The sequence below is a fragment of the Dromiciops gliroides genome, chromosome 4 (assembly GCF_019393635.1).
Source record: "Dromiciops gliroides isolate mDroGli1 chromosome 4, mDroGli1.pri, whole genome shotgun sequence".
Taxonomy (NCBI): domain Eukaryota; kingdom Metazoa; phylum Chordata; class Mammalia; order Microbiotheria; family Microbiotheriidae; genus Dromiciops; species Dromiciops gliroides.
In genome coordinates this window covers 89093778-89116465 of record NC_057864.1, presented here as the reverse complement: position 1 = coordinate 89116465, position 22688 = coordinate 89093778, and positions in this window count along the sequence as shown.

Sequence of the window (22688 nt, the reverse complement as noted above, 5' to 3'; positions counted from 1 at the left end):
TACATGTAAAACAAGGACTCTAAACTTGGAATCCGTGGTCCAGTCAGTGGACAGATTTCTGAGGGTATGTGAATGTGGATGTGGAACAAAATTACACCTATATTTTCACTAACTTCCAACTAAAATTTATCATTTTGTCCAATTATGAATATAGGCAACAAACCACAGTAGTAGTAGTAGTACCTATGACTGTTACTAAGAGAAATCATAGATATTATCATATCACATTACAGTTATTGCAGATTTTGAAATATTGTTTCCATCTAACTACTTTGATAATTACTGGAGTTACTAGACATGCAGCTGGATACGTTATTATAGCACAGATTGGCTTTTTTAAAAATAATTTTGCCAAGTCTAATGGTCTTTTTCCAATCTTCATTCTTTTTAACAGCATTTGACCCTCTTCTCTCAGTTCTTATAAAGGGACTCTTTCTTGGTTCTCCTTCTAGCTTTCCAACAGTTCCTTCTTGGACTTATTTTCTGGATAAAGAAATATTTATAGAAGCTCTTTTTGGTATCAAAGAACTGGAAAATAAGGGAGTGCTTATCAATTAGAGTATGGCTAAACATATTTTAGTAATATGAAGATAATGGAATATTATTATACAGTAAGACATGATGAAAGGGACCATTTCAGAGAAACCTAGCAAAGGAGGAGAGCAATTTATACAATATCAAAAACTTTGTAAAGACAAAGAACCTTGAAAGACATAAGAACTCTGATCAATACAATAATCAACCACAGTTGCAGAGGACCAATAATTTTATCTACCACCTAGCAGAGAAGTGATGGACTCAAGATGAAGACCCGACCAATTCAGGGATTTGTTTTCCTTGATGATGCATAATATTACAAAGGTTTTTATACTTTTTTTCTTTCTCATTGAGGGAGGGGGGCAGTTGTGAGGGAGAAAAGCAAATACTTATAAATTTTAAAATAAAATTGAGAGAAAAGAATGTATTACCTAGAGACTAGATGAATTAATTAGTTACTGATAAGTTGCTGAGATGTTTGTATGAGACATCAGAAAGCCCCTTTCAGGGCTTTCACTTCAATAACTGCCTATACTGATGAAATCATAGGACTAAATTTGTATAAAATACTGTTGCAACACTCTCTCTGGGCTGCTCTCCCAACTTACACTTATGAGTTCAGTCCCTCAGAAGTTGATGCTTTTTTTTGTATGCCCAGTGCTTCGAATACTGTAGTCCTTAATAAATGTTTATTGAATGACTGTAGCTCATGAGCCCCACTGGTATGATTCCCCTTAATAATCAGCTAATAAATTTAATTAACTTTTAGAAAAGTAATTTACTATCATGATGTAGTAAGAATAGTCTATCCCAAAACTGGAGCACATACTCCTACAATTATACTTGGTACCTGGGAGAAGATAGGCTCAAACTTACAGTTTAATGGTAATGAGACACATATGTAGTATACATATATGTCAAAGGGTGACTTGGCACTATGGGGACTGGAAGTCCTTTTTCTCTTTGTAAAGTTCTTACACAGTGCCTTTGCCTGATTAATTTCTTAGGCAGACTCCCAAGCCATCTTCCTTTCTTGAGACCAAAGCTGATATTCATTACCATCACAAAGAGTCATGTTCCATGAAGCTGCCACCTCCAAGTGGCCATCTCTCTGAATCAGTGTCTGATCTCAGTGTGTGCTATAGCTCCAGATTGGATTATTTATCTCCTACTGATTCAGTAGTTCTAATGACATGGCCAGTAGAGTCAGGGGGAGAGAGAGAGAAATCCCTTCTCCTATTTGCTGCCCCCTTGTTCAAGAACTGGCCTTTCTCTTTCCTGCCTCTTTCTCTGGTAACTGGCATTACCAAAATTCATCCAGTTATTTAAGGTCCCTAGAAATATGTCTAGCTTTTTTGCTCAGTTCATGGTCATTCCCTTCTCAACCCAAAGAGCACAGGCCCTGGAGTCAGGAGGACCTGAGTTTAAATCAGGCTTCAGACACTAGAAACTTACTAGGTGTGTGACCCCGGGCAAGTCACTCAACCCCAATTGCCTCACCAAAAAAAAAAGAAGAAGAAGTTCATACCTCTTAAAGGAAACATAGATGAATGTTGTTAACATATTGAAACCTCATTATATGGCTTCATCAAATGTGGATACATCAGCTGAGCAGAGTGGAGGTAAAGGTAATCATATCCCCCTCCCTCAGTCAATCAACAAGCATATATTAAATACTTGCTTTGTGTCAAGCACTGTTCTAAGTGCTGAAATACAAATACAATTTGTCGTTTGTCTATCATTCTTGAAGAAGACCATGACAAATGTCATGACTTTCAATGAATTGGATTTAAGTTAGGGAGTGCAAGGTCACCAACCTCACTCTCTCCTCCAGAGTCATCTGGATCCAGTAGCAAGATATACTATACATCAGGATAACCAAAGATGGCCCTGGATGTTTTAAGGCATTTGGGGTTAAGTGACTTGCCCAGGGTCACACAGCTAGTAAGCGTGTGAGGTGCGATTTGAACTCAAGTCCTCCTGACTCTATGGCCAGTGCTTTAGCCACCTAGCTGCCCCCATAAATACAAGTAGAAAGTCAGTCCCTGTCCTCAAAGATTTTCTTTTCTAATGGGGAAAGGTAACACATAAAAGGAAGCTTGTGGAAAGGAATGGAAAAGAGGGGCTGACACATGACCCAGCTTGCCACATGGTAGAGGAAGTCTAGAGTTCTGGTCTGGGGACTCTCTTAAATGGAATTATCAGTGGAAATGGAAGGGATAGGGGACGACATCCCATCAGAGTATTTCCAGTGTAACAACATAAGTCATTCATCCAACAGCCTTTTTCTTTTACAACATTGCATTCAGGTCACTGTACTATTCACAATAGAAGATTGAGAGGGTGTCACCCTGCTATAAGGGGGCTATCTTTTATGGACTACCTAGGGGAGAAAAACATTTGGTGGTATTGTTTAGTACAAGGAATACAGACATTCTAATCTTGGCTCCATCATTTAGTATGTGACCTTAAATAATTCACTTTGACTAAGTTTCAGTTTGATGATCAGTGAAATAGAGAATACTTTACCTGTCCCACCTACCTCACAAAATTTTACAAAATCCCCTTCCTGTGAGTTGAAATGAACCTGAGAGTTAATCTAAGTCAACCCCTACCTGAAGCATGACTCCCCTCTTATGCAGTAAATCAAATAAGATAAAGTGCATTAAAATGGCTTTGATGATTATAAAATGTAGTCAGTTCCAATGTGAAGGGTGTTCAACTAGAAACAAAACAATCCTTACTTTCCTAAACAAAAAGCATAAAAGGCCAAAGTCACGGAGGGGCACTAATGAGGTTTCTCTCCTGTGCCACTCAAATTATTTTGAGATTCCTACTGAGAGATGAAAGATAGCTCTCATGACTTTCACCTCTCGTGGAATATCCAGTCACGAAGGAATCCAGAGCAAAAGGCTCCTCTTCACTATAACCCCATGTAGTTGTGCAGTGGATAGAATGCTAGACTTAGAGTCAGAAAAATCTACATTTGAATCCTGCTTCTGACATCTACCAACTTCAACAATCAGCAAGGAAATCAACTTCTCGGAGTCATGGTTTACTCACCTCAAAGGTTTTTGTAAAGCTTAAATGAGGTCATCTATGCAAAACCCATTGTAAACTTTGAAATGCTAGATGAAGGGGGTGGCTAGGTGGTGCAGTGGATAAAGCACCGGCCCTGGATTCAGGAGTACCTGAGTTCAAGTCCGGCCTCAGACACTTGACACTTACTAGCTGTGTGACCCTGGGAAAGTCACTTAACCCCCATTGCCCCGCAAAAAAAAAAATGCTAGATGAATATGATTTATTACTCACTTATCTTTTTTATTTCTATACAGACCTTAGATTAGGTGAGCGCTTGCACTGCTTCATGCCTTAGAAGAAAGCAAATAGGACACTTCTTATCTGGGACAGATTTCCCTTGGTGAAAAAAATCACTTTGTTCTTTCTATTGCCTCAGGATTGTTGCCCAGACTGCCTGTATCTGGGGCTTCCACAATCTCTCAACCCTAGGTATTTAATTTTCTTTCTTTTTTTTGTGGGACAATGAGGGTTAAGTGACTTGCCCAGGGTCACAGAGCTAGTAAGTGTCAAGTATCTGAGGCTGGATTTGAACTCAGGTCTTCCTGAATCCAGGGCCTGTGCTTTATCCACTGCGCCACCTAGCTGCCCCCTTAATTTTTGATCCAATTTTTATTACCTTGTTTTGATCCTAGGCTTACAACCCAGGTGTCATCCTCAAATCCACACTAACTCTCACCCCTATACCAATATTTTGCCAAGGCTTATTGATTTTACCTTTGTAGCATTTTTCAAATACCATCCCCTCCCTCTTCTGATACTGCCACCACTCTGCTGTAAGCTTTCATCACCTCATGCCTAGACTCTTATAATAGTCTGCTGGTGGGCCTGCCTGCCTCAAGTCTCTCCCCACTCTAACTCCCAACTCCCCCATCCAGTTGCTAAAATAATTTTCCTAAAGTGCAAGTCCAACTATGTCACCTCCCTACTCAATTAATTCCAGTAGTTCCCTATCACCTCCAAGATGAAATACAAAATTCTTGGTTAGGCATTCAAACCCCTCAACAACCTAGCTGCCACCCACCCCTACCTGCACACCTTTCTACCTGAATTCTTACAGCTTATGCGTCTATGCATACTCTTTGACCCAGTGAGCTCGCCTCTTTGCTGTTCCACAAAAAATACACTCATATCTCAGCTCCTAACACTTCCTCTGGCTTTCCCCCAAGCCTGGAACGCTCTCCTGCTCCATGTCTGCCTCCTAGTTCCCCTGGCTTCTTTCAGTTCTCAACTAAAATTCTGATTTCTAAAGGAGGCCTTTTCCAAAACCCTTTTAATGCTAGTGCCTCCCCTCTGCAAATTGTTCCCTATTTAGCCTCTATACAGCTTATTTTGCCTCCTCCAATAGGAGGCCCTTGAGAGCAGGAACTGTCTCTTGACTTTTTTTGTATCCCCAGCATTTAGCACAGTGCCTCACCTTTGACTAACTTCTTTGCCTTGTCCTTTTTTATCATTCTTTATTTCAATTCACTGCTTTTCTCCTTAATTGTAAATATAATACGATTTGCCTGATTCTATACTCATACATCTCCATGTTACCTAGTAGTTTCCAGTTACCTAGTCTGACTCATTCTCATGCCTGGCAATTACATTGTTCTCCTAACCTTGCTTCAGTTCACCTAGGCTCATCTACTTACCCTATCATCACAGCCTACTGCCCCCAAACCCAATATTGGCATATTAACTAAATCCTACCAAACCATTGTTGTGTTGAAAACTTCTTTCCTTTTTGACATTTCCTGTCATTTGCTCTTTTCATGGAGCCCCAACTGTCACTATAAAAGAAAGAAGATGATTCAGCTACAGAGAGAAGCATGCAGTTCATCCTTGCCAAATCCCAATATGCAGCTTACCTATCACCCACATACTGCCACTGATCTTCATGTCTTCTTCTCTTCCTGTTTTACTTCTAATAATGACTAGCTTGGATGGATACCTCAGTTGCTAAATATAAAGTCAAAGAAAAATCAAAGGAGTAAGGGGAGATCCGGAGGCGAGAAGAGATGTCCAGTGAATCTAGTCATACTTTCAGAAAGTAGGCAGGGAATCTCAGGCAAATACCTGTCTCATTATTTTGTGTTTACAGTCTTTATAGTATCAACATCTTAAAAAAAACTTGCTGAGAACCCTCTATATCTAAGGCATTGTGCTATATAAAAATTATCAGGGTTGCAAATGTCCCACTTTTATATCATAGGATTATAGATTTAGAACTGGAAGGAATATTAGTGATCATTTAAATCATATACCTTTGGGAAACTGAGGCCCAGCTAAAGAATTAAAGTAACTTGTCAAACATCACACAGGTAATAAAATGACAGGTACAGAACTCTAACCCAGATATTCTGACTTCAAAATTACCCCACCATGAGAACTTCTAGATTATCTTGAGAGGACCTGCTGGATATTTCCCCCCAACCTCTTAAGATATTTTTTAATCCAGACTTCCGTTTACTTAGGGTTCCTAGTATGTAAACGTTGTCCATAAATGCATATTTATAACTCATTTTTGGCTCACAAATAAAAGACCTGACCTCTATCCTTGTTACCATGCTGTCTCTCATTCGGGATGCTTATTATTTTTTTACTCATTTAAAAAAAAAAATTAACTTAATCAGTGGAGGAGGGACTCAGTGGGGGGGGCCAGAATGTGAACAGAGGGAGAGAATTTGGAACTCTAAAAAATGTTTAAAGAATCTTAAAAAGAAAATAATTTTAAAAAGAAAAGAATAAGTATATATTTGTGAAGGCCATTGTGCTAGGTACTCAAAAATAAATGAAGCGTGGTCTCTGTCCTCAAAATGTACATAAACTGACAAGACATTTTTAAAGCCACATATAGAGGGGGAAGCCAAGTGGCACAGTAGATAAATCACTGGCCCTGGATTTGGGAGGACCTGAGTTCAAATCTGACCTCAGACACTTGACACCTACTAGCTGTGTGACCCTGGGCAAGTCACTTACCCCTCATTGGCCGGGGGGGGGGGAGGCACATATAGAAATAAACACCATAAAAAAGGGACCATGGTAAGTTCGTAAAAGAGGGGCAAAGTACTCTTTGGATACAAAGGTAGAAGAGCACTTCTGGAACTATTATCTTGAAGAATGGTATATTCCATGGAAGTATGGAGAACAATGTGATCAAAGGATTAGAGAAAGGAAAATATAGGATCAGCATAGTAAATAGCAAATAGTTCAGTCTGGCTAAAGTCCAGAATCATAATGTCATACCTTTAGAGCTTGAAATGCCCTCACGTAAGGTCTAGTCTAACTCCCTCAGTATACAGATGAGGAAACTGAGTGTTAGGGGAATGAACTGACATGTCCAAAATGACACAGTAAATGGAGGATCTGTGATTCAAACTCAGATCCTCTGATTCTACATCTAACATTCTTCCCACTCTCTAATACAGCCTCTCTTGATAAATACCTGGAAAGTCTACTACAACTAACCGCTCTTCTCCCTGCTGCTGCTTGACAGAGGGAAATGGCTTGTCATAAACTAATAAAGAGAACCCCTTGAAATGTGGATGGAATTGACTTCTCACTTTCTTTTTAAACCATTCACTAAGGAGGTCCCAACCTACACTCCTTCCTTCCCCTCATTACACAGAGCCTAAAATCACTCTATGGTTATCAATTTGGTACAAGGTTCTGGTGCCTGCCTTTGCATAACTATGTTAGATAACCTTTCTTAAAAGGACATGGATTAGATCCATGGAATTTATCTCCTTCGAATCCATTACCCACAATTTTCTACTGCCCTCAAGATCAAGTGTCTTCATTAAAAAGCCTAAGCCATGGCCGCCTTGCTGAAGCCCCCCACAATCAGTAAGAAAGAAGGTAGACATGATTCAGCATTTAGTATGTCCTTAAGTGTTCCATGAAATCTGTTTCCCAAAGCAAAGCCTGGTCCACTGACAGCTATACTTAGCCTTTATACAATCCCTATAGATAAGTACATTCCAACCTCATTATGGAGCTATCAGCCAGAGCCAAGCACTCAAAATGTACTATGCATGAGGCAAGTGGTATTTCTGTTCCTAAATAATAAGTAAAATATGCTCCATCATCAATAAGGCAGACATTAGAATAAACAAATTGACCATGTTACCTTAATTGCACAGTACACGGTAAATACTGAGCCATGCATTCCACAGCTCCCAAGAGTCATGCGTATTATCAATTTAGCAAAGGCATCTGCCACTACCATTTCTTAAATTCTAACTAAGGGGGGGGGGATGCTGATCCACAATGCCTGTCTGAAGATGAATTGGTGATAAAGACTCCATTTCTGAATATGAGCACAGCAGGTTTCAAGGCACTCAGCCTTTGAGAAGAATGACTGAATACATTTACTATCTCCGTGTGTGTGTTTCTCCCCACAATACTACATTATATCCTGTATCATAAGCAGTCTAAAGCACAACTCTTATCTGATAAGATGCATGCCTATATGGCATTGTTAGACATGGGGTATGAAGGATGTGACAATCAACTGTCAAAATAAAGGGCCCTTGAGAAGAACATTTCAGTTTTTAAATGGCTTTCACAAACAGGGCTCTCACTTCCTAGAATAGCCTTGCAAATAGCCATTCATCTGAGAATAACCACTTATATTATGCCAGGCAAGTAGAAAGGAATGCCGATTTCATTAGTTCCACTGACTCTATGCCCAGCAGAAGGAGAGTACAGTTGTATAAAAATAAACCGTAGGAGCTGGTAAAATGGTAACATGTGAAGGGTTTTTGCAGCACTGTGATGAGGTGCATTTGATTCTTCTGTAGTCATTAACATAGTTTGGGTCGTCAATTCCGTACCACTGACATTAGAAAGTTGTCAAACAGCAGAAAGGCTGCTGAGATTGAATATCCTTCCCTCATATGTCCTTAAAACTGGCATATGTATTTATACTTCCCAATGGAATATGGGTAGTTCTACCTGAGAGGAGAAAAATAGATTGAATGGACTCAGGAGATCTCTTCTAGACTTTTAGAGATTTCATAAAAGTATAGAGAACAGAGTGAGCAGGGCCTCGAGGTGGGAAAATATGCTATAATTTATAATTTGCTGCACTTAATTTATTATTTATTAAGTAGTAACTTAATGGCCTAAAGGTTCACATGCTTTTAGATAGTACCATACCCCAAGTAGGTATACATTCACCACTTTAATTAATTTCTGCAGTCTACAACAATGGAACAATCATTTATTCAGTGCCTACTATGTGCGCGGCTATGCTAAATACAGTGGCAACAAAGACAAAACTGGTAAAAATACAACTGCCTTTAAGAAGGTTACTGGAGGACTACAACATGGAAATAGATAAGCACACAAATGGTCATTTGAGGAAGACACAGAGAATACTAAAGGCTAGGTGGATAAGGAAAGATTCCCTGTAGAAGATGAAACATGAACTGGCCTTTGGAGGAAACTAAGGATTCTAAGAAGTAGAGGTAGAAAGGGAGTGTTTTCCTGACATGAGAGAGAGCTAGGGCAACACACAGGAGATGAAATGTTGAATTTAGGAGATAGGAAGTCAGTCAGTTTGGCTGAAATATAGTGTGTGAAGGGGAGTAATGTGAAATAAGCCAGAAAGGTAGGTGAAAGCAGAAGCAGTGGGGATACCACTGAGGCCCCTCCATATGCTTCAAATCTCTTACTATTTACTTCACTCCTCTTTTTATTTTTCTTCTTTTTGGCCCTCACGACCCAAGCTCTCACTCTGTTTTCCCCTCTCTTTTCTTAATCTGTGTCTCTGAGCTGATCTCTATAAGTATTCCTTTCAATAATATACGTCACAACCCCTCCAAGCCTTATTATTGCATGGAAGTCTCATTCATGTGTAGCAGGTGTGTGGCACAAGCCCAGAAATTTTAGGATGAAGGAACACACATAGAAGACATCAGGGAGACAGGAGGACTCAGATAAGTACTGATATTCTTTACTGGCCTACCACATGGCTGGAAGCAGCCTCTTTCCATCGGTTGTGTAATCAAAATTCCCTGCATCTTTCAATCGAGCTGAATCAGTCTATCTTTGTCTTTCTCTGTATGTTTGTCTCTGTGTCTGTCTGTCTGACTGACTCTCTCTCTCTCTCCAGTTGTATCAAGACAAAGGACAGAATGAGTAACACCATGCAGTAAGTAGGAAAGCCACTGAGGGTCAATTTCCCCAACCCTTATGCCTGACGTCCAGGAGAAACAGGCTTGGGATTTTGGATCTCATTTAATTTGTCCTTTTTAGTTCTCTTTGCAGCATTTGGAGTACCTGAACTGGGACCTCGAGCCATGGGGACTTGGGAACTAGGATTCCAGGCCAGATGTTGCAACTAAACCAGGAGGGAAGCCCTGAAAACAATGTTTTTGGGGAAGCAACTTGGTGAGAGGGATTTTAATTTGGTGTGACTAATTCTATATAGGAACTGAGTTAAATGTGAGCCTATTCCCCTAACCCTCCTCAGAGACCAAGGTAGTATGGGAGGGTGGGGTATATGTCCTTAGATGTTTGGGAGGGGGGCATATGTTTGCTCTTTTTGAAGCACATATTACTTAGTAAAAGTTAATCTGATTGTTAAGTAGTTAAATGGAACTACCTTGCTTGAACCCCACCCCTAAAAATCTGGGTGAACACAATGAGTAGAGATTAGCCAATAGCAGAAACAAGAGACCTCCCCCAAAATCTCTTAGGGTACTGGGAAGCCCTGGGGGTGGTCTGGAATGTAACACATTTGGCCTTGAAAAAGTGGGGCAGAGAATCAGAGTTACCCAAGTCCTTTCCTAAATACTCTATAGGGGATTCCTTCAAATAACTTGAAGCCTTCCTCTGGTTCTTTTAATATCTCTCAGATACAAATCTAACACCTGGGCTATGCATTGATCATCTTTTATTCCAGTTACCTCTGATTCTCCTTTTCCTATGATAATCCCCTCTTGACCCCAATTTCTCATAGGGAAGTCTTTATTGGTGATATGTTGGAACCAGCCTACCTTCACCTTGCATTTTCCACTGCCTTGTAGGTAACCTGAAATCTTAATTCTTCCAAGATTCAATTCAACAAGTATTTGAAACTGCCAATCCTACACCTGGCACTGTGCTGGGAGCTCAAACTAAAATGAGAAACCAAGACAGTCACTGCCTTTAAGGGCCTTGTATTTTACTGGCATCCATGTTTACCAAAATCTGCCGTCAATGGCATCTCCAGAAGAAAATAGGTGCAACAAAGATGGACTTTTATTATAAGCAGCTCAATATCATTGAAAGGACTATGGGATTCCCAAATGCAATCCAGCCCAATCTCTTTTTCTATGACCACATATAGTAATGATTATTATCCATGATAACTAATGAGAATATCTATTGTTTATGTGGCACTTTGAAATTTGCAAACCACTTTTTTTTTTTTAGTTAGGCAGTTGGGTTAAGTGACTTGCCCAGGGTCACACAGCTAGTAAGTGTTAAGTGTCAGAGGCCGGATTTGAACTCAGGTACTCCTGAATCCAGGGCTGGTGCTCTATGCACTGCGCCACCTAGCCGCCCCCAAACCACTTTTAATCCCACAGTAACCCTGTGATGTAGTTGCTTTTATATTCATGACACGATGAAGCTGAGAGAGGGTAAATGATTTGCCCAAAGTCATATAGCTAAGTATCTGAGGCAGGATAAGGACCTCCATGCCCCTAAAGTATTTTCCTCAACAGCCTAAAATTTTACCATTGAAGACTGCTTTCTTTGAGGTAAAGGTTTATAGTCAAGAAGTTTCAACCAGTAAAATGCAAATATTTCAGAGACTGGGAAAACTTTAAGCCTTAATAGCCATTGTCATCTGATATCTTAGCAAGAATTAAGGTCCCAAAGAATTTTGTTGTTTGGTCATTTAAGTCTCATCTGACTCTGTGTGACTCCATTTGGGGTTTTCTTGACAAAGATACCAGAGTGGTTTGCCATTTTCTTCTCACTTTACATATGAGGAAACTGAGGCAAATAAGGTTAGGCGACTTGCCCAGGTTCACATAGATAGTCAGTGTCTGAGGCTGTATTTGAACTCAGTTCCTCCTGACTCCAGGGTGATCCTTCCCACTGTTCCACCTAGCTGCCCAATAGGATATATAAGTTCAAAAAATTCAATGCAGGGGGCAGCTAGGTGGCACAGTGGATAAAGCACTTGCCTTGGATTCAGGAGGACCTAAGTTCAAATCCAACCTCAGACACTTGACACTTAACTAGCTGTGTGACTCTGAGCAAGTCACTTAACCCTCATTGTGCTGCCAAAAAAAAATCAATGCAGAAATATAATGTGAGTGAGAGTTGGATACATACCATGTGAAGAAGACCTACTAGGGTTTAAACAGGTTTTAAGTTCCAATACTGTAACATGGCAGACAAGCTAATGCAATCATAGGTGAGTAGGAACTAGAGACAGATTGGTGGTACAGGGGATAGAGTGCTGGACTCAGAGTCAGGAAGACCTGAATTGAAATATGGGCCTCAGATATTAGTGATGTGACCCTATAGATCACATATTGATTTAGAAATCCACAAATTAACATTATATATATTGTATATTTCTTTATTTTGTTTTTTTTAATTCCCAATTACATTTTAATCTGGTGGATTTGCAGCCTGTGGGCCTCAAGTTTGATGCCTCTGGATTAGTTTACCTGTGCGTGGTCTCACTTCAAGCTCTAGGTTTATGTTTATAATGATTATTTTTAAAAGATGGATTTTTAAATGCTAGTGAACTCAGTTTAATCAATTATCTTTCCTTCTTGTGAAATATGACATATAAAGCTTTACTAAACTGGTCAAGACAAAAATGTATCAGAAATGATACATTCTACTTCATAGTATCATCAAAGTATGGTCTGACATCCTTGAAGTTTTTGTTCCCTTCTTTTCCCTTTTCCATTTACCAATCAGTACCATTATTATGGCACTGTGCATTGGTCTGCACCAATAAACTGAGCAATTGACAAACACAATTGAATTATTAAAATTCTTATCTTCCCTTTATTGTATTATGATCTCTAACCATTGGTTCTGCAGATGACATTTAAACAAGGTTGATGAGAATCTTAAGAAATCATAACTTGTGAATCACATTCTTAAGGCTTTTTAGAAACTTCGGTAAATGTGGAAATGAGTTAAGTAGTGATGTCCAAGACCAAAAAAAAGCACTATTACAGCTCTCCTATGAATGTCCAGATACTTCATTGTAAAATGGTCAATTTCACTATCACCATTATGACTATTAAATGTTCCAAACATAGTTATCAAACATAGAAATGAAATAAGAATGTAACCTCCATCTGGCATCATCTACAATTGTAGATTGATTTTTAAAATTGCAGAAAGGCATTATGAATACAAAGGAAAAGAAACAGTTGAGTCCTTCTGCCCAAGAGTTTTTAGAGGCATTGACCTTTAATTATCATTTATCCAAGGAAGCCAGGCATTTGAAAAGAGTAGTATGGGTGTTTTAACTAAGTGTGACATTTCCATCACAGCTAGGAAGTTAGGGTTTTAATGCATATCCTATAAAGATGGTTTGATTCCTCCTATTACTTTGCTTCTAGTCACTTTCTCTGGATGGTGTAACAGATAGAGCAGCTAAAGAATCCATTACATTTGCCTAAGTACGGTATATAGCAAGTGCTCAATGTGTGTTGTTAATAATAAGAGAAAAAGTTCAGTATGATGGGGGAACTTGCCAATGATGGCCCAGTCCTCAGCATACCTGGATTTGCCTTCCTGGTGGGATATATGGAGAACATGCAGATAATCCCTATCTGGTTCCAATCCATCATATACAACCTTGTAAACCTGTTTCCAGACACATAAGACTGAGAAGATGTTACTATGAGATGATGGAAAAAACCTAGTTGGCTCTGGAGCCAGGAGAACTATTGACCCAGAAGGTGCTGCGTCAGAATTCAGTGAACATACAAAAGGGACAACTCAATGACTTCTCAGTAGCTTTTCCTTCCTGAGATAAGTACTGCTATGAGAATCCCAGAGGGAAAATGTTCTATCTCCCTTATGCACACCCTGTGTTCATAAGCACATTCTTTTGTGTTTATTCTTCCCTGATATTAGGTCAACAAATATCCTAAGGTAAAACTTTCCAGGGAGCAATCTCATAAGATTAAAAGGCCATCCAAAGGCCCCACCACTGGCCAGAACCAGGCACAGTGGGCACCAGAGTAGGAATCACTGACAACAAAGGATGCACCTGTAGACATCTGTAGAAAGACCATGACCTGAGGATAGGGGAAGCTTCAGGGATTGTGACCCCTTGTGACATAAAGAAGCACTAAGTATGAACTTTAGAAAAGTTCTGATCCTTGAAGCCCAGCAGAGATTGATACCAAAAAGGAACTTCATGAAGACGGCATGAAGGGAGAAAAGGACTTCCAGTTCTAGGAACCAAGAGGTACCCCTTGGTCTCATGTATTCTCTACACGTGTGATTTACCAATATACTTTGAGCCTACTCTCTCAAGGAACCTTGTGTATGTAAGGGGAGAGTAGTACCAGGTTCAAGAGGCCATATTTGTAAGTACTATTGTTTCTTTACCTTTGCAGGAAACCCCTTAAAAATACTAGCTCTGAGGTAGCTAGGTGGCACAGTGGATAGAGCATCAGCCCTGGATTCAAGAGGATCTGACTTCGAATCCGGCCTCAGACACTTAACACTTACTAGCTGTGTGACCCTGGGCAAGTCACTTAACCCCAATTGCCTCACAAAAAAAAAAAAAAAATACTAGCTCTCCTTTTAGGTGAACCCACCACATCCAAGACAGCCCATATAATCTGAAACGGATCTAAATTATTAGCAAAGTTTGACATTGTACCTTTTTTTTCTTGACATAAAGTCTAAAATTGCTTCCTTGCAACTTCTATCAATTGCTTCTAGTTTAGTCCTCTCAGTCTAAGAAGAATAAATCTTATCCCTCTCTGAGGTGCTGGCCCTTAAAGTACTTAAAAATAACTATTATATCCCCCTATAATCTAACTCAATTGATTTGATTGACAATAGGGAGCACACCATTAGGGACTGAGGATCTACAGGACTAGAAACCCCAATACTTCAAACCCCAAGGTAAAAGATAGACATTGATTTCTGGGGACCCACTCTGCCACTATGAATGTACTATAGTTGGGTAAATGTCCCCAGAAGGAGTTAAATAAAAAATGAAATATTGTTCCTTTCCACACTCACCACTGTTTTACATAATGAAATATATTTATATGTAATAAAACAAAAATTAATTTACTTTTCAAAATAGACTATGGAAGAATTCCATGAAGAACAAGAAAACTTTTTTTAAAGAACATATTATAGTCCTTGGAAACAGATTTTGAGCTAGGAGAGATATGTGACATGAATTAGTCATACCTTCTACTTTTACAGAGAAGGAATTTGGGGTTGGGAGAGGCTAAGTGACTTGCCCAAGGTCACACAGATATCAAGTGGAAGCCCTAGCATTCAAACCAAGGTCCTCAGAAGCCACATTCATCATACTTTCCACTGAACCTAATAACTTCATAAATTAACTCTAAGTAAGTGTCATTACTAACTACTTGGTTGATTAATTCCATTCTATTCAAATCCATCATCTCTTGACATGATGAGAGCCGTGAAGACCAGGTGCTCAAAGTGTTTATCGTTACTTTTTATAAATAGCAAGGTGGTTGTTTTTTTAAGAGGTTTCAGAATCACACAACCAAAGTTGGAAGGAACCTCAATGGCCACCCAGTCTAACTCATACTTGAAAAGTTACAACACACTCAACAAGTGGTCATACAGAGTTTCCTTGTAGACCTCCACTGAGGGAGACCCACTACTTCCACGGGAGCCCACATAATTTCCAGGAAGCAATAAATCATTAACGAGCCCAAATGTGCCCCTTTGCAACTTCTGTCCATTGTTTCTCATTTAGCTTCTCAGTTTAAGTGGACTAAATCTCATCCCTCTCAGGGTACTAGACCTTAATACACTATCATCTTCCCCATAAATCTAATTTATATCAATTCTCTTAGTTTTCTTTCCCTCTTACATTGCATGTCTTTTTACATAGGTGTTTGGTTAATTCAAAGTTTCCTGAAAGAGTTACGATATTTTGACAATCCACAGCTAAAATTCAATTATGAAGCAGACAAAATTTTAATGGTTGAATTCAACAAACTTTTATTAAGCATCTATCCCAAGCTGTTGACAGCATTTTAGATAAGAATTCTGTCATTCAACCTATTAGCTATACTTTGCAACTTTGTGTCATTCATAAATGTAATAAACACGCCCTTTAAGCTCTCATTCAAGTCAGTGATCTGTGTAATCATCTAGCCCACATTTCTCCATCTTGTTCATAAAGATAGCAAGCAAGGTTCACTGATGTCCCTTGAAGATCATCCCTTCCTCTTCTAAATTCTTACAAACGATGGTACTGTCAAAACGCTTCCTGGATCTGAAGTCAAAGAATATAAATTTTAATCACATCTCTGCTCATCACTACCTCAGTGGACTTAGCAAAGTCATTTTTTCTATGCCTTAGTTTACTTATTTATGAAATGAATTAGTCAGAATAAACAAAATCTGATTGTCATCCCATCCACACTAAATATCAATACTGTATCTTCTTTGATCTTCTGTTTTTCCCAGTATAATGAAAGTCTTTTTATTTGGCACAGCTTTCCGTTTCAGTGAGCTCATTCCGAGCTTTTGTACTGCTCACAATATTTTTTCAATAACACCCATTGATTTTGTATTCCTCTTTTATTATGTGCCGTTGCTTTTATCTTATGAACATATGTTTTAAAAATATAAACTGACTCACCATGTATCCTCTCTGGTCATAGAATCAAAGAATTTGAGAACTAGAAGGGACCTCAGTGGCCATCTAGACCAACATATTTATGAATGGATTCTCCTCTATAACATAACCTACAAATCCAGTTTCTGCCTGAAAAACACTAAGATTGGGGAATCCACCAGCTCCCAAGATATCCTATTCCACTTTTGAAGAGCTCAAGTAATTAAGAAGCTTTCCCTGAAACCAAACCTAATTTGATCATTGTTCCTAGTTCTGCTTCCTATGTCCAAGCTATATATGAGTTTAATTCCTTTTCTCCATAACAGATCTTCAGATGCTTAAAAACAGCCATTATATTACAACCCATCTACTCTTTTCCAGATTAAACATCTCTAGTTTCTTCGATTGATCTTCATATAACTTGGAATTAACACTTTTGGAATTAACACTTTGCAACATCCTGGTTCCTTTCTCTGGAAATTCTCCAGTTTATCATTGTTCTTAAATGATGGTACCTTGAACTGATCATAATGCTCCAGATGAGGTCTGAGGACAGAACACAAAATAACTAATGTCATATGAATTTCATATAGCACATATTCCATTCCTGGGAGCTAAGTCTCTTAATGCAGTCCAAGACTGTATTGTCTTTTTTGGATGCCACATGACCCTGCTGGATCATACTGAGTTTGCAGCCTACTAAAACAAGAACTTTTTCAGACAAACTACTATCTAATGATGCCTCCTCTATCTTATTCTTCTGAATAAGTTTTGTTGTTATTGTTCTTTTGTTCCCAAATGTAAGACTTTATGTTATCCTTAATAAATTTTTATTTTATTTGACAAAGTGTTCTAGCCTGCCAAAAGTTTTTTTGATACTATTATCCAGGGTGCTAGCTCTCTTCCCCAGGTTAGTGTCATCTTCAGGTTTGATGGTGATGTCCACTAGGCCTTTATCCATGTAATTTTAATGTTTTATATGCATTTATTTTTATTAGTAAATTTATTTTTTAACTCAATGAAAGTCCACCTTTTCTCCCTCCCACCCTAATCCCCTAGCTTTAGAAAGCAAGATAAACAAAATCCTTGTTACAACCACATATAGTTGAATAAAACCAATTCTCACATTGGCCTTGTACAAAAATAAAGTGACTCAGTGTGTACTTCCTCACCTTTCCAGCAGGAAATAAGCAGTATATTTTTCATAAGTCACCTGCAATTATTATTATTTTTTTTAGTGAGGCAATTGAGGTTAAGTGACTTGCCCAGGGTCACACAGCTAGTTAAGTATTAAGTGTCTGAGACTGGATTTGAACTCAGGTACTCCTGACTCCAGAGCCAGTGCTCTATCCACTGCACCACCTAGCTGCCCCAGTCACCTGCAATTATAATTGGCCATTGTGTTGATCAATTTTCCCAAGTCTTTAGAAGTTATTGTAAAATACTGTTGTTTTTGTATAAATTGTTCTCCTGTTTATGCTCACTTCATTCTGAATCAGTTCATATCTTCCCAGACTTCTCTAAAACCATACCTTTCATCATTTCTAACAGCACAGTAGTGTCCCACCACATCCATATGCCATTACTTGTTCAGCCATTCTTCAAAGAGGAAGAAGGTCTTCTCTTTCTTTGATCTACTGGGGTTAAATAAGAAGTAATGATATTGCTGGGTAAAAGGAAAAGTATAATTTAATGGCTGTCTGGGCATTGTACAAAATTACTTTCCAGAATGGCTGGACTTACTCACAGATCTACCAAGAATGCATTAATGTGCCTGTTTTCCCACAGCCTCTCCAGCATGCAGATGATTTATGTAAGTTTATCCTATAACCTAAAACTTTGCTAAAGTTGTTTCAGTTAGACTTAAAATTGATTCTCTAGGGTTCTCTAAACTAACATATTGTCTGCAAAAAGCAATAGTTCTGTTTGTTGTTTATTCTTATTCCCTCAACTTTTTCTTCTCTTATTGCTATAACTAGCATTTCAAACACGATACTGAATAGTAATGGTGACAATGAACATCCTCACTTTACTCCTGATCTTTTGGAAAAGATCTCTAGTTTGTCTCCATAACAGATAATATTGGCTCCTAGTTTGAGTTTGGTAGTGATATTTGGACAGATACTTATATTGAGAAAAAAATTGTTTATTCCCATGCTTTCTAGCATTTTTGATAGGAAATGGTGATGTATCCACACTTTTTTTTCCTGTACCCTATGATTATGTCATGTGATTTGTTGGGCTCATTATTAATATAGTCAATGATGTATATATTTTCCCTATATGAATAAGTCCTGCCTTACTGGTTATAGTGTATAATCTTTCTGATTCTTCAGTATCTTTCTTGTTTGGTGTGTTGGTGGTGGTTTTTTTGGTTTTTTGGTGGGGTTTTTTTGTTGCAGTAATTGGGATTAAGTGACTTGCCCAGGGTCACACAACTAGTAAGTGTCAAGTGTCTGAGGCCATATTTGAACTCAGGTCCTCCTGAATCCAGGGCCGGTGCTCTATCCACTGCACCACCTAGCTGCCCCTTCAGTATCTTTCTTAATATTTCATTTTAAAGATTTGCATCTCTCTTCTAAATTAGAGACATCGGTAGATAGTTTTTCTTTCTCTGTTTTGATTCTCCTGGTTTAACTGTCAATATTAAATTTGAATCATAGAACTAATATGGTAGGATACTTCTTTTCCTTTTTTTAGATAGTTTATATAAAATTTAATTAATTTTTCCTTAAATTATTGGTAGAATTCACTTTAAATCCATCTGATTCTGGATATATTTCCTCCTTTGGAAGTTTATCGTTTATTCCATTCTTTTTCTGATATTGGATTTCCAAGTCCTCTATTATTCTGTTACTTTAGGTATTTTATATTTATCCATTTTGTTTAGAATGTTTTTTGTTTCACTGGTATATAATTGGACAAAATTATAAATAGTAATTTCTATAGATTCAAATATAGATTCAATATAGTCATTTATGTCTCTTGATTGGTTGTGAATTTTTTCATTTTTTATGCATAATTTGCTTTTCTTCTTTATTTTTTGATCAAGTTAACTAATAGTTTATCTGTGTGTTTTTTCCACAAAATTGTAGTTCCTAGTTTTACTTTGTAAATCAATTGTTTTTCTTTCAATTTTGTCCATCTCTTAAATTTTTTCTGGATTTCTATTTTGGTGCTTAACTGGGATAATTATTAGTTTTCTAGATTTTTTAATTGCTGGCCAATATATTGATGTACATTTTTTAAAATAATGGAAGTATTGAGACATACAAATTTTCCATAAGCACTGTTTTGACTGCATCTCCAGAATTTTTACATATTGTATCATTGTTGTCATTATCTTTAATTTAGCTTCCTATGATTTAGTCTTTGACCTACCTATTCTTTAGGATTATTTAGTCCTCAACTATTTTTCTTCAGTAATCCTTTATTGAATATGATTGTAATTGCATTGTGATCTATAAAAAGTATTTAGTATTTCTGCTTTTCTGTATTTTTCTGTGTTATGCTCTAGTACATGGTCAATTTTTCTAAAGATGACATGGTCAGCTGAGCAATATGCATAGGCCACTCTATTTCCATTCAAAAATCTCCAGAATTCTGTTACATCTAACTTTTTGAAAATTATATCCAGATCTTTAACTTTTTTCTTTTTATTATTAGAGTCATCTAATTGTGAGAGAGATAAATTGAGTACCCCTTCCCTCCACTATTATAGTTTACTTTCTATTATTATTCCCTATAATGCACTGAACTTTTTAAAAAAATAATTAGATGCTAGACTTTTTGGTTTATATATGTTTAGTACTGGTATTTGTCGATGGTACCTTTTAGTAAAATTTAGTTTTCCCATTTATGTATCTTTTAATTAAGTCTCTTCTTGCTGTTGCCTTGACTGAGGTTATAATGGTTATACCTGCCTTTTTGTAGTTAAGTTGAAACAAAATAGTTTTAATTTTCTTATTTTAACTCTATGTTCATCTGTTTCAGAGCACCTAGGTGGTTCAGGGGATAAAGCACCAGGCCTGGAGTCAGGAAGATTTGAGTTTAAATGTGGCCTCAGACACTAACTAGCTGTGTAACCTGGATAAATCACAACCCCTATTTGCCACAGTTCCTCATCTGTAAAATGGGCATATACTGGAGGATGCTCTAGTATCTTTGCCAAGAAAATTCCATGGACTCTGATACAGTTAGACATGACTGAACAACAGCATATATTTAAAGTGTGTTCTTGTGAACATTTTATTGGTTTCTTCTTTTCAATTCATTCTGCTATGCTCTTCCTTTCTATCAGTGAGTGCATTACATTGATATTCACGATAATTATCCTTAACAGTATTTCCCTATATGCTCTTTCCTTTTACATTCCCTTTATTTCCTACTTTCTCTTTATAAAGTAAAATGGAGAGACAATGTGCTTAGAACCAGTGCTTTAAGCTTAGGCAAACTCCTTCTAATCCTCTGCTCCTCTTTTCTTTTGTTTGTCCAGTCACAGGTTCTTATCTTCTATTTCCTCATTACTTTTAAACCTTATTCAAGATCCATCCTTCTTGGTTAGATTTTGTTTTGCTTAGGATTAATCCCTCAATTAATCTACCCTCTCTTCAATATCCCTATATCACTTTTTCTTCTTTCCCTCCTATTGCCTTGTTGAGTAAAATGTATTTATGATAATGACGACAACTGTAACTAACACTTAAGTAGCATTTACTCTTTGCCATACACTGTGCTAAGTACTTTACAATTATTATCTTGTTTGATCTTCACAACAAGCCTGAGAGGTAGGTCCTATTATCACTATTTTACACATGAGGAAACTGAGGCAAATAGATATTTTTAAGTGAATTTTCTCAGTAACACAGATAGTATGTGAGGCCATATCAAAACTCAGATCTTCCCAACTCCAAACTCATCATTCTATCCACTGTAACCAATTGTACATGTATTTTTTTTCTTCCTTTGATCAGTTCAGATGAGAGTGAGGTTCAAGTGTCACCCACACCCCCCATTCCTTCCTCCTTTTTTTGCATAGTGTTCTACTTGAGTGCCCCAAATTAACTGAGGCAATTTTCCCCATCTTTATTCTCTATTCCCTTCCTCCAGTATTTTTTCTACTTCCTTTTCATTCTTTTTTTTCCCTGTGGGGCAATGAGGGTTAAGTTACTTGCCCAAGGTCACACAGCTAGTAAGTGTCAAGTGTTTGAGACCAGATTTGAATTCAGGTCTTCCTGAATCCAGAGCCAGTGCTTTATCCACTGTGCCACCTAGTTGCCCCCTCATTCTTTAAGATAATCAAAATAGAACAAAACCATTCCATGACCTGTGTGTTACTAGACTCCCTCTATGATCCCTGATGATATCATTCTGAAAAGACATAGTGACCTCACTCTGGGAGGTCACCCCTAAAACCAGGTTCTCTCCACAGTATCCCCTGAATATATGACCTGTAACTAGGTAATATCTTCCAATTGGCAACTGCTTGTTTCTCCTATGAGATTAGTCCTTACTGTGTGGGACACAACTTCTTGTTTTGGTAGAAAACCTTCATCCTCTTTCATTTGCTGGTCTGGAATGTTCTGTGTGGTGCTATCCTATTTAGAACCTGTTCGGTGTCCAAAGACCTCTACCTATATCCCTATACTGACCTAGGTGGGAAAAATGACGTCTTGTGATATTTTTCTTGGATTTCCCAATCAGGAACTTGACTGGTACATTTTCTAGATCTTTGTGGGAGAGTTGTGGTAGGGAGTTAGGCTTCCCTCTCCATTCTACCTTCTTGGTTCCACCTTCTATCTATCCATATAACTCTTAAAAAGCACTGAACCAAACACAGATCTCTGAAGTACTTCCACTGGAGACCTCCTCCCACATTGACATTAAATTATACAACTTTGAGTCTGGCCATGAAAGCAGTTCTTGAAGGGGGCTAGTAAAGCTAGGGGGGGGAAAGAATGAAGAAGAGAAGTCTAGACATAGGGACTAGCCAGTGAAAATAAGAGTCAGAAAATGGAGTGTCTTGTGCAACAAGGAGAACAACAAGGAGGCCAATGTAACTGGATAGTAGAGTTTATGGAGAGATGTAAACTCTAAGACTAGAAAGGTACAAAGAGGCTAGGTTATAAAGAATCAGAAAGTTAGCTCTTGGGCTTTTAGTAAAGAAAGCTGGATAACTGAAGAACTTTGTCACTACTATATCTTGCCTCTTAGCCATTCTTGAGATCTCTTTTACAAAATATTCATCTCTATTTTTTTCTGT